We start from the raw sequence: 15,416 nt of genomic DNA, 5'->3' as shown, positions 1-15,416 counted from the left end.
AGCCCATGAGAGTGACCTCACACAGAAATGTCTAGGGGATTCTATGTCCTTCTCCTGGGGGTGGCCCACAGCTAAAGACTGAAAAGAGGGACAGAAGGATAGTTCTCTTGCCTCATGGAGGACCAACTCTGTGGTATTTATTATGTATGCTCCAGAACCCCTGTGAAATCATTCTGCTGTGGCTCTAGACTACAGGTAAGACCATATCATTGCTTGGTTCCTTCTCTTACCATTTTCTCTTTCCCTCATTCCCTTTTTCCAGACAGCCCTCACTCAATAAGCCACATGCACAAGAATCCATATCTCAAGCTCTTCTTCTGGGGAATGTTGACTTAAGACACATTTTAAAGGAAATTAGCACTCTGTCTAGTTTCTTAATTTGTGGGGAAAAGTTACATGACTGATTAGTGACATCACATCAATTTTTAACAGTATCTCTGAATAGTTGGCAATTCTTTAAATGAATTGGTAAAACATGTGTTTTCTCCTGGAGAGTTCATAAAGCTAATCCTTATACAGGGAGCAGGGAGGAGGCTACTCATTGTGTGAAAATAAGACCTGTGCCAAATTCTGTAGACTCTTGAGTTGCACTGATCTCCCTTCCACTTAACATTCAGACCACTTGGAAATAGAATACTCAAACTAAATAAATATCTTTGCCCTAAGATTGATTTTACAGCTACTCCAATGAATAGAATTGAGGAACCATAGATGGGAAAGTGGTTTGGGATTGTCATAAAATTGATTTTAGGCTCGACAGGGGTATGAACTAGCAGGAAAAGTTCTCTGTAATATCAACCAGGTGCCCAGAGGAAATTAATATGTAGATATTGAAAGCATAACCAGGCCCCTAAAACGGAGTCAGACAAGATTTCTGCTGGCAGAGTGACTGGGTAAGAGATTCTAATTAGGAAATGAGAAGAAAGGAAATGAATATACTCCCCTAAGGATCTGACTGAAGGGTAAAGTTTCCATTCATTTGCTTTGCGTATTGTAGTCAAAGTTGGTTTTGTTCCATCAGCTAGGGGAGAGCTACGGATATGAGTTGAGTTTAAATGTGTTTTGTGTGGCATTACCCATACTCTCGCTTCTTTATATTGTCTAAGTTCATGGGGCAATAGATATGTGGAGAAAATTGGTTACTGATGTTAAGTTCTTTTGAAAAATACAGGACACCTGAGTGGCTCAGCGGTTAAGCATGTCTGCCTTTGGCTCAGGGCATGATCCTGGAGTACTGGGATGAGTCTCGCATCGGGCTCCCTGCATGGAGCCTGCTTCTCCCTCTGCCTGTGTTTCTGCCTCTCTCTGCGTCTCTCATGAATAAATAAATAAAATCTTTTTATAAAGTTCTTTTGAAAAACAAATTGCATCTATCTGGAATAAGGCAACTTAATGGCTTTGGTCATTAATATTGTCAATATTAATCATTATAATATTGTCATTAATATAAAATGAATCTATATGTTATTTTGTGACTATGAAGGATGTATCATCCAGATTATTTCGCTGATTTATTTTTACACAGGCACCTCGTGACCATTTTTATTCATCCAGCAAATATTTTAAAGCTCCTGTAATACCCAAGACTCAGTGCTAGACTTTGGTGAAATCTTGTGATCTAATAAGGGAACAAATGTAAAAATAGAACTCCAAATCAGGATGCAAAAGGATGTGTGTTAAAAGATAAACATGAAATACTATGGGAGTTTAGGAGAGAAAAAAATCTTCAGCAACAGAGACCACTAGAGGAAAAGGTGGCAGGTACTTAAAATCACTATCAGCATCATGGTAGATATTATTAAATAATTCTGCATGTTAAGTAGAGACAAACAGGGCTATAATTTTATGAGTTAATCTCTTTATATACTAAAATCACTTTTTTAGTAATTTTAGGCACTAGAAACCCACAAACACTTGGAGAATCCCAGAGCTTTTATTCTAGAAAACTTTTGAGAATTTTAGAGAATGACTTACCAAATGGTAAGATTACCAAATCTTCAAAAATCTCTGGAGACAAAGTCCAAGGGAAGAATAATTTTGATGACATCCATCTATTAAAAGAATACCTTTTCCAGCATCTCTTGAAAATGAAGGATTTCATTTTGAGAAGTTAAGGTTTTCAGGGTCACAGGTTTTCAAAAGTCATTAAAAATGAAAGAGAGAAAGAGGAAAAAAATGTAAAATCACATCTCATCTCCAGATGATGAGATGTGAAGCATGGAGGAAGGCAGGGGAAGGGAGAGGGAGAGAAGAAGGGGGTGAGGAAGCAGAGAGAGAGGGAGAGAGAAGGACAGAGACGGGAAGAGAGGGAGAGAGAGAGACAGATTTGCTAATAGGTACTACTAAAGTCAGGAAGAAGCCTGTCCAAGGTTCAGTCAAGCTGAAGGGAACATTAAGGACTTCTTGGTGAAGATAATCCTTTCGAGTTTCTATGTTCTTTATCTTTTCCACCTTAAGCATAGGAATTCACACTCAAGTTCAGGAGTCGGCCAGCTTTTTATTTAATAATATTTCTGGTGGAATTTTAAGCCTGCAATGAGTTACTACTTTAGACACTAAATAGGGCCCTAGTGACTATTTAAAATGCCTACTTCCTGACCATGGATGCCTAAAGAAAAAGTTTTGCATGAATCAAGAGATGGGCATTTAATATTTTTAGAGAAAATGGCATTAATCAAAACAGTGAGCCGAAGGAAAACAGATATGCATTCTAAATTTCTACAACATATTTTTACGTTTAGTTTTTAATGTATCTATTCATTTCTTTCTCAGAATAGCATATTTCTTGGAGCTTACTTTTATTTGGATCTGGTGGTGCAGATGGTGGAGGGAAGTGTGAGTCCCTTGAGGTGCTGTGAAAATGAGAGTGTTGGGGCTGGAATATATAATGAAAAGGAAAGACCTATGTGGGAGGTAAAGGAAAAAAAAGAGGAGGAAAAATAATATTGATGATGAGATCTGCAGAGTGAAAGAGAATGATTCCTTAAAGAATAGGGTGGATATCGATGTCTATTTATATCTGTATCTACATAGTATATGTATATGTATATCAATCTCCATCTAAACCTCCCTACCATCACTTTTTTTGGAAAAATCAGTACCCCTCCTTTTTTTGGATAACTCTTCTTTCCCCGGTTTCCCATCAGGTGTTTCCAGCGGAGAGGGGCAAATATATGACCTAAATCTCCTGGATGAGTTAGATGTACTACCAAAGATGAGAGTGATGGTTAAATGATATAAAGATAGGTAGGACTTGGGGGGTTGACCATCTCGTCTGGTTTGCCCATGACTAATGATTTTCCCATGATTTTCAATGCTAAAACCAGGATGGCCCCAGAGAAAATGAGACGGTTGGTCACATTAGAATTTGAGGATTTCTGTAATTCACACCCAACACTATTCTTACCAATAAAGACAGGTGACAATTGTGATCAGCTTCCAAATGAAGATCGCCTAATGAGAGATTTGGTAGAGATTTTTGCCTTAACACCTCACCCTCAGACCAATTCAATAAAGTATGATTTGGGGTGCTAACTGAAGAATTATAATTTTACAAAATATGGAGGGAAAGTGTCCAATTGTCTCTATTAAATAAAGCTTCATGGAGGTTCTCCTATTTAGAAAAGGCTACATCACACACTAATTATGCCATATCCTTACCTCTCTATCTAAACTTTGCAGGTACATATAAAGAACTATTCAGGGGGATCCCTGGGTGGCTCAGCAGTTTAGCACCTGCCTTCAACCCAGGGCGTGATCCTGGAGTCCCGGGATGGAGTCCCATGTCCGGCTCCCTGCATGGAACCTGTTTCTCCCTCTGCCTATGTCTCTGCCTCTGTGTGTGTGTGTGTGTGTGTGTCTCGTGAATAAATAGATAAAATCTTTAAAAAAAAAAAAAGAACTATTCAGAAAGTATCACAGTAAATTGTAAAGAATTTGTAATTGTAAAGAAACAGCTTAAAGGGGTTAATTGGTAATGTGTTGCATACCACCCAATTCTGTATTCAGACAGTAACCATTCTCTAAAGCCTAAGTCTTACTTTGAGTTCTCTCAAAAGCTGAACCTGAGATGAAGATAGATTGTTTGGAAATGAATCCAGGAAGCACAGGTAGGGGCACAGGGAGCATGAAATGGAGAAGAGAGAAAAGCCAAAAGGAGTGTGTCGTGAGCTGGTTACTCCTGTAGTGAATGGGCTCAATCACACTGAGATTTTCAGGAAAAATGTAGACATTGCCCCAGACTTGTCCCACACTGGAATATTTATCCTGTGTCTCCTTCCAACTGCTGGTTGAAAGCTATGCTTTGGGATTTTGCACTTTGGCAGTCTTTCACAGCTGAGGTGCTGGAGGTCAGTGCTCATCTTCTACACACCAGCAGGGAGGAATCAGGTGGGCTGAGGCGATGGAGTACAACAATGCAATAGAAACCTTGGCTTCAGCATCCTACATTGCTGTCTGTGTATGTTCCCTCCGCCACCCTAGAGAAATCTACTGTAAGCTGAGGAAGACCCTTAAAGATGGTGTAGGACCAATGGGCTTATTTAGTGATGACCAATAAAGGCTGAGACAGGTAAAGGAGTGATTCAGAACTGCACATGCATGCATTCTTGGTTGTGTAGGATTAGATGCCAAGATTCCTAAAGTTCATTCCAGGGCACACCTGTCCACACAGAATGAGTGAGTAAAATGTGAGACCATTGTAAATGTGATTTTGATGAGAATATGAGGAGGAAGCAAAATTGCTGTCCTTTTACACTTTCAAAATTATTTGTCTTTTTTTTTTTTATTTTTTTTATTTTTTTATTTTTTATTTTTTTTTTAATTTTTATTTATTTGTGATAGTCACAGAGAGAGAGAGAATGAGGCAGAGACACAGGCAGAGGGAGAAGCAGGCTCCATGCACTGGGAGCCCGACATGGGATTCGATCCCGGGTCTCCAGGATCGCGCCCTGGGCCAAAGGCAGGCGCCAAACCGCTGCGCCACCCAGGGATCCCAAAATTATTTGTCTTTAAAAATGTCTTTTTCCTTGTCTGCCTTTAAAAAAAATCAGCTTTATCCAGGTATAATTTGCACATAAAATTATAAAATATCTGAAGTGCATGTCATAGTGATTTGGTATGCATATGCAATGTGAAAAGATCCCCTTCTCCACCTAGTTGTTTTTTTATTTATTTATTCGTGAGTGACAGAGAGAGAGAGGCAGAGACACAGGCAGAAGGAGAAGCGGGCTCCCTGCAGAGAGCCCAGTGTGGGACTCAATCCCAGGACCCTGGGATCATGACCTGAGCCAAAGGCAGATGCTCAACCACTGAGCCACCTAGGTGCCCCTGCTCTATCACTTTTGAATTTTTCTTGACTTAATCTTAACAGAAGCATTTCATTGTAGAAAAATAAAGCAACATGTTATTTGGAACTCGAGATCATGCGTTTGGGTACTGGGAATTGTACCTGTTCACTAAGAAATTTCAGGCAAAGAAAGTCCTTAAACTTAGTTTCTTCACCTGTGGAATGAGGATAGCATTTTCTGTCTCTCAAGGACTCTGCTGTGGTGCACATAAGATCCACTAGGTTAAGAACTGTGTGAGTCATAGCTACTAATGTCAGTCATCAATACTATTAAAAGTACTAGTAAAACATTTCCCAAGTGGGATTTTTTTTTTTTTTTTTTTGAAGGATCTATGAACCTGTGAGTCTGCATGCTTGTTTTCCTGGGCATAGACATAGCTCAGAAGAAGACCATGGATATGGACCATGGAGATGTGCAATAAAGGTAAAGGGCAGCAATTGGAAACCCACAAAAATTGACCACCAATGGAATGATATGTTGATTGACTGTTTTATTTATCCATTGGAATTCAGCGCATGGAAATTACATTAGCAAACGAATGCAGATTAACCCAGGGAAGGGCAATTGTGGTTTTTCATAAAGATGTCTGATACGGTATTTTGGATTAATGTTCACCGATTCAGAGTGCTCTGCAGAGCCCAGTGGTTTTGCCCTGGGTATATGTGTATACTTTTATGGTTGGCTGTACAGCAGACCCCAGAGAATAAGGAAGAACTCCTGTGGCTTTGCTGAAGGCTTTATTTTCTGGAACCCCTGATAATGGCTTTGATAATCAGCTTTGACATTGTGCTTGCAAGGAAATCAGCCCTGTTCTTGTTTGGCCCATCATTTTTCTTTTTTCTTTATTCTTTCTGGTTAAAAATGCTCTATCAAGTCTTATGCAAAAAACAAAAACAAAAACAAGCAAACAAAAAAAACCTTTGCTTCAGGGCAGACCGATTTCAAAGAAGGGAGATAAAAGACCAGAGTGAAACTCAGTTCCCTCAAACTCAGACATTCCAGGAGACCTTCCAGGTGATAATCCCTGAAGTCAAATTTCAAAACCTGTACCTTTTGTTCAGCAGTCTCTGGGCAACTCCATTAGTAAAAACCCCTTTTCCAGATTCTCTGTAGAGTTCATAGGAATGGTTCCTAAATATTAGCATATGTACAAGTCAAGAATATTGTGACAAAAATGCAGGTTTCTGGGAGGTAATGGTGGTATGGAGCCTGCATTCTGATTCCCTTCTGGAGAATCACCTGACTTTGAAGGATGCCTTCTTTTCTCATGGCAAAGGTCACCCTAGAAAAATCTTTGGAATTTTCCATCTTTGACTTGTCATTCTGTTCCTGTCCTTGTATAATTATTTAATGTGTACATAGACAATCTGAACTTGATCATTTAGAGCTCTTGCTAAGAACTGAAAGACCAGCAATAAAGAGTCCATGCTATTGGTACATTCACCAGGATGGATGAATCTCACAGATAATTTGTTGAGTGAAAGGACACAGTCACATAAGAGCTCATGCTACATGATTCCATTTATATGAAGGTCAAGAGCCGTTTATATGAAGGTCATGAAATTAATTGATGGTGAAGGAAGGCTTAAGAGTGGCTGCCTCTGGCTGGGTGACTGAGTAAGCAGAAAGATTTAGGGGTCCCCAGAAAAAGAAAGAAATAATTTCAGGACCCCAGCTATTTTCAGTGATCTTTGCCTTAGCACTCCACTAGCCCCAGCACACTTCCTGCAGAACTTCCTAGGAGGTGTCAGAATTACAAAGAAATGCAAAAACCTCCCTAGGTAAGGATTTTAAGGGAACAAAGGGAATGCAAATACTATCAGTCTCTACCAGGCCAGAAAATAGCCTAACCTTATCAGAGACAATAAATCAGTGGTAAAACTCCCAGTGCTGTTTCAAAGGTAAGCAAGGCCTTGCATTCATTCATTACCTGAGATAAGGAGCCCAAGATCCATCTAGTTTATCCTGGCTCTCAGCTCTTGGAGCACGTCCATAACCCTCCCCCCTGTCTGAAAGTTACCTCTGCCTTCTTATAATGTTATGATAAAACTCCCCTTTCTGATTACTCATCATAAGCCCAAATAAAATAAACACACTCACCCCTGCTCAGAGAGTCCTGGCTTTGGAGTTTATGCCCATGATCTCCTCATTTGCTGCAAATAAAATTTCCTTAGTGTGACAACTCCATCTGGTGCAATCTCCAACTCACCAAGGAGTGGACTCACTTTAGTTTTGTTATAACTGTACACCGGGAAGGAGTTTAGGGAGCCTTATGGGGTGTTGGAAAATATATCTTGATATGGGTCATGATCATGTGGGCTGTATATATACACACAAAAAATCAAGGTACTGTATACTTAAGATTTCCACTTTATATAAGCTTTATAGTATATATAGCATTTTCCAATTGAATCACACACACACCGAGGGACCCTAGTTAGAGAAGACTAAGCAGCTAGGTCTTTTCATGCTACTTTGAAGGCCTTCCCTATTGAGTTGAATTAACAAATAGGCAGAACAGATTAGGTGACTAGCACCTTTTGTTCACCCACATCACCCACAGGCTGGCTGATTCCAAAATTATACTTTTATTGCAAAGTTCAAATCTTTCTCAAAGGGTGCCACATATCTGGAAAAAAGTAATCATGTATCATTAACATTTGATCATAAAATAAGAAGGGATTTTAGAATTCAGGTAGTTTAGTGGTTCTCAAATCTGCCTGTGTATCAGAATCACCTGGGAAGCTTCAAAATATAGATTTGTAGGTTGTATCTTAGACCTACTGAGTCAGAACCTCTGGTAGTAGGGTGCTCAGGGTATATGACATTTGTAATTGCAATTAGTCCAAATGATCTACCATGCGGGAATTTCTCTGTGTGTTATGATGATAACAACCTTCAGATTTCCTTGTATATAGATTATGATGTTTCTAGAGATCCTTTCCATAGATCGTGTCATCTGACTAGGTAAAAATGGTATCTTTTTTTTTTTTTCTTTTGCAGATGAGGAAATCAAAACTCAGTGAAATTAAGTGACTTCCCCTTCTCAGTAAGGATAGTCAGGTCTTCTATTCCAGACCTGTTTTTACTCTCTCACTATGAATGGAAAGCCCTGTCCAGCCTCTTGAAGATTTTCTTTTTTTCTTTAAAATAAACTTTTATTTTAGAACAATTTTAGATTTACAGAAAAATAGTGAAATTAGTATAAAGTTCCTATATACTCCATACTCAGTTCCTCCTCCTGTTAACATTTAACATTAATATGATATATTTATCACACACAATTAATGAACCAATATTGATACTTTCTATTAACTAAAGACCATACTTTGTTCAGATTTCCTTAGCTTTTGCCTAATGTCACTTTTTTTTTTTTTTTTTCTGTTCCAGGATAACACATACATGTCTCCTTAGGTTTCTCTTGGTTCTGAGAGGTTCTCAGATTTTCCTTGTTTTTGATGACCCTGATAGTTTTGAGGAGTACTGTTCAGGCATTTTGCAGAATGTCCTTCTGATGTTTTTATTATGGTAGGTTGAGGTAATATGCTTTGGGGAAGGAAGACCACAGAGGTTAAGTGCCATTCTCACCGCATCATTATCAAGGGTAGATGCTATCAGTATGAATTATCACTGTTGATGCTTACCTTGATTGCCTGGCTTGAAGTTTCTTCAGTGTAAAGTTATTCTTTTTCCCTCATTCCACACTCTGCTCTTTGGAAGAAAGTCACTATTTGCAGCCCACACTTAAGTAGTGGGGAGTTATACTCCCCTCCTTAAAGACAGAGTAAATGAATTATTTTAAGCTCTAGATTCTTTTTGTTACTGCCTATTTATTTATGTGATCATTTATTTACTTCAGTGTGGGTATTAATTTATTTATACACATGGATATTTATTTGATACTTTGGGTTATAGTCCAATGCTACCTTATTTATGCTGTTCAAATTTTTCCCACTTTGGCCATTGCAAACTCTTTCAGTTGGCTCTTGTGTCTCTTTGACATACCGAGATGTGTGCATGTATGTGTATCTAAGAGAGAACACTTGCTTTTTTCTGGCACTACAAGATGCTTCAAGGCTCCTCTTGTTTATTTCCTGACTCAGTGTTAACATCAGCCATTTCTCTAAGGAGCCCTGATTCCTTTAGTATTAGAAATCAAGATCTGAGTGCTGAATGGACCAGTAAATGACTCCTGTGATATTCTAAGTTAGTTCAAACTCTCTAGCTATTTATTGTAACAAATCTACTTTAAAAAAAAATCTCCGTATCCATTGAGGGCCAACCTTTTTACAAAGTATGATAAAAATAAAATACTAAGAAAATGAAATAAGACACGTAAAACACTAATCCACATTTTTATTGACTAAACAAACCTAAAGTTGCATTTCAAAAAAATGCGTACACATTACAGAAAAATTGCTAACAATAGTTTTTAAATGATCACTCTCAAGTTTTATACTTCCCTTATCACAGACTGGTAACAAATAGTTTATTGATCAGCACTGGTCTTTGGACAACACTGTTCGGTAGCTGTCCCTTGGTCCATCATTGGTTAACTCACTCTTTGGAACAGGTATTTCTTTCCCCCATCTTCTAGCCAACAGGTTCAAGTTCTGTTCTGGAGCAATAAGGCCCAAGGAAGGTCCTCTCTTACATTAAATACTCTTGATAATTTAAGAGAGTTTCATTGTCTCCCAAAGACCTAGTAAATCCTTCTCAGTTTTTTTCTACTATTGATTTTCCAAAAATGACTTTCCATTGTATTTGCCTTATTCAAGCCTGTTCATCTCAATGGACTTCACTTCATCTATATTTTCTTAAAACAGCATTACGAGTTGAACACAGAATCTCAGATGTGGAAGTCTATACCTTCTTTGCAAATGCTCTCAGCTGCTTTCCCCTTCACAGTTTGGAGACAACTCTCTGTCTTGGATTTACTATATCCTTTATCCCCTGTATATGTCAGTCACCTTAAGAAGCCCATGTCTCTGAGGTAATGCCTTATTTCTCACATGACTTTGTCCATCACCTTTTTTGATCTCATAGCCCACCCTCTCTATCTCTTAAAAACCTGCCATGGTGCCCCCAGGACTCACAGTCATGAGTAAAATACCCCATAATCTCACCCTCTCCTGGGACCATTCCCTTAACTTTTTGTTCTAAATGGAAACCTTATCACCTTGCTTCCCTTGCAACTCAATTGACGGTTGTTTCCTTTTTAACACTGTTGGTGCCACTGGGTTTGATGATGTATGGATGTTCTGTTTGCTCCTTATTGCCATTCTAAATCATCTCCCTAATTCTTCTCTAAATACTACCCCTCAGCTTGACTTTCATGTCATTACCATATTCCACCTGCTACTCCTTCCTTGATGTAATTATCTGTACACTTATCTGTTCACTGCCCATATTCCTTGAACATTTTAGTCCTTGGATAATTGTTAGGTTCTCTAGCATGAATTCATTGGTAGCTTAGTTCCTTGTTCTCTCTTGCCATGCTCTTGTCCTGCACCCTACCTCACTCATTGAGCCTTCATACTCTAGACATCGTCATTGCTAGTGTCTATTATCTCAGCGCTGACATGTCACACTACTGCTACCACCTCCTACCCTTCCATCTCACTCCTTCTAGTAGTTCCTAGTTCTGAGAACTCTAGACAGATACAACCACCTCCTCTCAGTCTGTCACCTAATATCCTCACTTTCATCTTTATCCGGCTCAAATCCCAGGGCCAACCATTATATTACTCTCTTGCCTGTAAACACAATACCCTTATTGAAACACTTGCTTAACTAAGTCACAGCCTTTTGCCACACCTTTCTGCAATATGTAGCCATGCTGATTGGTCTCAAATTCATTCACAGTCATCAACCTTAAGTGCGTCTTGGTCTACACAGCACTCATATTTCCCCCACTCATGCATTCTTCCAGTTTCCTACAAGACCATTTCATACCCTCTCATCTGTGTTCTGACCTTCCACACCTCCCTCCTCATCCTGATGCTCACATGATGGTCTTGCTTTCCATTTCATAAAGAAAATGGAAATGGAATATTCCTACAATCATAGGAATACTCATAGGAACACTCCTACAATCTCCCACCACCACTTGTGCTCACTTATCTGAATCTGTGCTCCTATATTTGGCTCCTATCCTATTAGCAAGCCTGAACTACCCATTCCCACTTGGTAAGGGCATCCCTCCATTTGTCCACTAGATTTTATCCTTTTCTTACCTTTTCAAGTCATCAATCCAATAATTCTTCTTTCCCTTTCCTAAATTTTTTTCCTTTCCTGGAGTCTTCACAACAGCATGGAAGCAGGTTGTTATTTTTCTTTTCTTAACTATACTTATATCTAGCCATTACCTTGCTTGTATCCTTCCCTTTACAGCAAAACTCAAAGGGCTATCAGTTGTCCAGTCTTCTATTTCCCTCCTTCCATTCTCCCTTGAACTCCAATAAAGTTTTACCCCATTACACTATTAAAACTGCTTTTATTGAGGTCACCAGTGACTTGCATTGAAAAATCTTGTCCTGAATTCATTCTAATTCTTCATTTCATTTGAGCTTTCAGTAGCAGATAATAAACTCCTCTTCTACTTGAAGTACCTTCTCTGTTTGACTTTCTGGGTACCATATTTGTCTGGTTTTCCTACTTGTAGGATCATTTTTTTAGTCTACTGTGCTTGTTCCTCCTCATTTTCCCAGTCTCTAAAGTTCAGGGTGTATTTATAGAGGCTTAGCCCTTGAAACTTTTTATTCTCACTCTTGGTTATTTCAACCAAACTGATGGATTTAAATATTTGTTTATTGATGCCTGCCAAATTTATATTGTCAATCTGGACTTCTTCTCTGAACTATAGATTCTTATAGCCACCTTCCTGATTGATATACCATCTTGACTTAAGCTACTGTCATCTTTTGCCTGTATTATTAACAATATCTCCTAATTAGTCTCCCTGCATGCTTCAATGCAGTGGCCACTCTTGTTGATCTACTGAAATTCCCAGTCAACTTATGTCCCTCCCCTGTTCAAGCCTTTCTCTGGCTTCTCTCCTTAGAGTGAGATCCAGTACTCAAGAGTGACCCACAAGGGCCTAGATAATCAGCTCTGTGTCATCTCTCTGATTGCATCTCCTACTGCTCAGTCTTCCTCACTTTGCTTCATCCACACTGGGCTTTTTGCTGCTTGGCCTCCCAAGAGCCTTTGCCCTAGATATTCCTTCTCTCTGTCCTTCCTGAGATATGCATGACTTATTTTCTTTTGTCCTTTTCATCTTTTCTTAAATAGCCCCTCTCAATGAAGACTTCCCTATCCACCTTATTTAAAATTGTTACCCTCTCATTGCCAACATTTAGGTTCCCTTTCTTGTTTTCTTTTTCATCATTTTTTCTCCAGTATTTTTGTTTGGTTCATCTTTTGTTTTTCCACTAGAATGCAGGTTTTATGAGGGTAGGGTTTTGTGTGTGTATTGTTCATTGGTATATTGCCAGCACTTACAACAGTGCCTAGCAGGTAGTAGTAGTGCAATAACATTTATTAAGTGAATGAATGGCTAATTGAATGCAAGGGGAGTTGGGTCTTTACTTCCCATAATATGAACACTATATACTACAAATACAACCTAAATGTGGATCAGCTTCTCATTTGTTTAAGCAATCACATCCCACTCTTGATACATTTCATGTTTATGATCAACCACAATTCCCAGCTCTTTTTCATAAGAACTCCTGCCAAGCCAGGAGTTTCCTATTGTGCATTCATAGAATTATTTTTAAATTCCCACACATGGCCCTTTATAAACATCATCTTGTTATTTTTAAACTCAGCAGTCCTAGTCTGCCAAGAGATAATTCTGGATATTGATTTTGATACATCTTACATTAACATTCTCTTCTAGCTTTGATAAACTCTTTTATTTGACTTCATTTATATTCATTATAATGTCTAATAAGACAGGAGAAATTGAAGAGCCACAGGGCTACCAAAAGAGGAGTTGTAACACGCTGCATTTTTCCAGAAACCAGTGTACCATTACATGCGCGGGCTCTTCTTATACGTGACTGTGACACTCTTCCATGGAGAGATTGGGGTCTAAGTTCCCTTCCCTTGAGCCTGGACAGTTCTTGCAATTGCCTCAATGAATCAAGTATGGTAGAAGTAACTCTATGTGACTTCTTCTCAAGCTAACCTAGAGATGGTAATGCTGCTATTACCTGTTTTTTTCTTTCTTGAGACATCCTTGGGATCCTGAACTGACATATATGTTCAGTTACACTAAGGCCACCATTCTGGAGAAACCACATAAAAAGACCACAAAGAGATAGAGAATGAAATCTGAGAAACTGCAGATATTCAGGACTCCAGTTGTTTAAGTCTTTCAGCCCTGTCACCAGACATGTGAATGAAAAAGGTTTGAAGATGACATTAGTCTCAGTTGCCATCTGACCACAACACTAAGATAGGTCACAAGACCCAAAGTCAGAACTGCCTAGCTGACCAGCCCCAATTTTTTTACCCATAGGAACCACAAGAGGTAATAAATGATGATCATGTTTTAGGCCATTAACTTTTAGAATCATCTGTTACACAGCAATAGGTGACTAACACCTACCATGTTGTTGAGTGTATGTGGTTAAAATCCTGTTCTGGGAGCAGTCTGTTCTATTGACTCAGGGCTTGGGTGTTACATATGAGAAGTACTCAAGGTCAGGAGAGATGCTAATAACTTCTGTGGGAAGTTTCAACTACTTATTGCTGAGTAGTAAATCTTCAAAATAGAGGACTGTTTGAAATAAACTAGAATGGCAAAAGTGATTTGAAACAGAATGATTTGACTAGAAAACAAACTTTGGAAGGTTGGGGCAAGAATAGAGATGGGCTCTGATTCACTATTTTACTTATACTGGCTGGCCATTCTTCTCATTTATTTGAGGGAAATTTGAAGAAACAATTGCTTTTGCACAGTTTTGAACTTCTGCTAATACAAACTCCATTTGTTCATTCAATCTCTCCATGCTCCTCTGCCCCCACTGTGGCCCTGCTCCTTACTTACTTCTTTTTTTTTTTTTAAAGATTTTATTTATTTATTCATGAGAGACACACACACACAGAGGCAGAGACATAGGCAGAGGGAGAATCAGGCTCTAAGCAGGAAGCCTAATGTGGAACTCTATCCTGGGACTCCGGGATCATGACCTGAGCCAAAGGTAGCCGCTCAACCACTGAGCCACCCAGGCATCCCTCCTCGCTTACTCCTGATTTGCAAATAAGAAGGCCACATACTACTCACTTTTCTGGGGGGGGGGGGGGGGTTAAATATTTATTCTTTTATTTTGTAGCACTTGACTGTGAATATTACAATGAAGGTATGTGACATTTAAATAAAGACTATTACTATAGCATTCTATGGGATATATTTTTGGATTAAAAGTTTCTTTTTAATAAATTTATTTTGTATTGGTGTTCAATTTGCCAACATACAGAATAACACCCAGTGCTCATCCCGTCAAGTGCCCAACTCAGTGCCCGTCACCCAGCCTCCCCAACCCCCCGCCCACCTCCCCTTCTACCACCCCTAGTTCATTTCCCAGAGTTAGGAGTCTTTCATGTTCTGCCTCCCTTTCTGATATTTCCCACTCATTTTTTCTCCTTTCCCCTTTATTACCTTTCACTATTTTTATATTCCCCAAATGAACGAGACCTTATAATGTTTGTCCTTCTCTGATTGACTTACTTCACTCAGCATAATACCCTCCAGTTCCATCCACGTTGAAGCAAATGGTGGGTATTTGTCATTTCTAATGGCTGAGTAATATTCCATTGTATACATATACCACAGCTTCTTTATCCATTCATCTTTCGATGGACACCAAGGCTCCTTCCACAGCTTGGCTATTGTGGACATTGCTGCTATAAACATCGGGGTGCAGGTGTCCCGGCGTTTCATTGCATCTGAATCTTTGGGGTAAATCCCCAGTAGTACAATTGCTGGGTCGTAGGGCAGTTGTATTTTTAACTCTTTGAGGAACTTCCACACAGTTTTCCAGAGTGGCTGCACCAGTT

General features: G+C 39.1%; 1 long non-coding RNA gene across 2 annotated transcripts in view; it reads left to right on the top strand.

Annotated features, from left to right (window-relative positions):
* LOC144298794 (uncharacterized) overlaps nucleotides 1-15,416 on the top strand; it is an 80,501-nt gene that overhangs the window by 13,731 nt on the left and 51,354 nt on the right. For both annotated transcript variants that reach the window (XR_013365677.1, XR_013365678.1), the window contains exon 2: nucleotides 5,675-5,771. This is a non-coding gene — a long non-coding RNA (uncharacterized LOC144298794). The remainder of the gene's footprint in view (nucleotides 1-5,674; nucleotides 5,772-15,416) is intronic.

Source organism: Canis aureus, chromosome 26 (assembly GCF_053574225.1).
Source record: "Canis aureus isolate CA01 chromosome 26, VMU_Caureus_v.1.0, whole genome shotgun sequence".
Lineage (NCBI taxonomy): Eukaryota > Metazoa > Chordata > Mammalia > Carnivora > Canidae > Canis > Canis aureus.
Note: the sequence above shows the minus strand (reverse complement) of the source record. Positions and strands in the feature narration are given on the sequence as shown.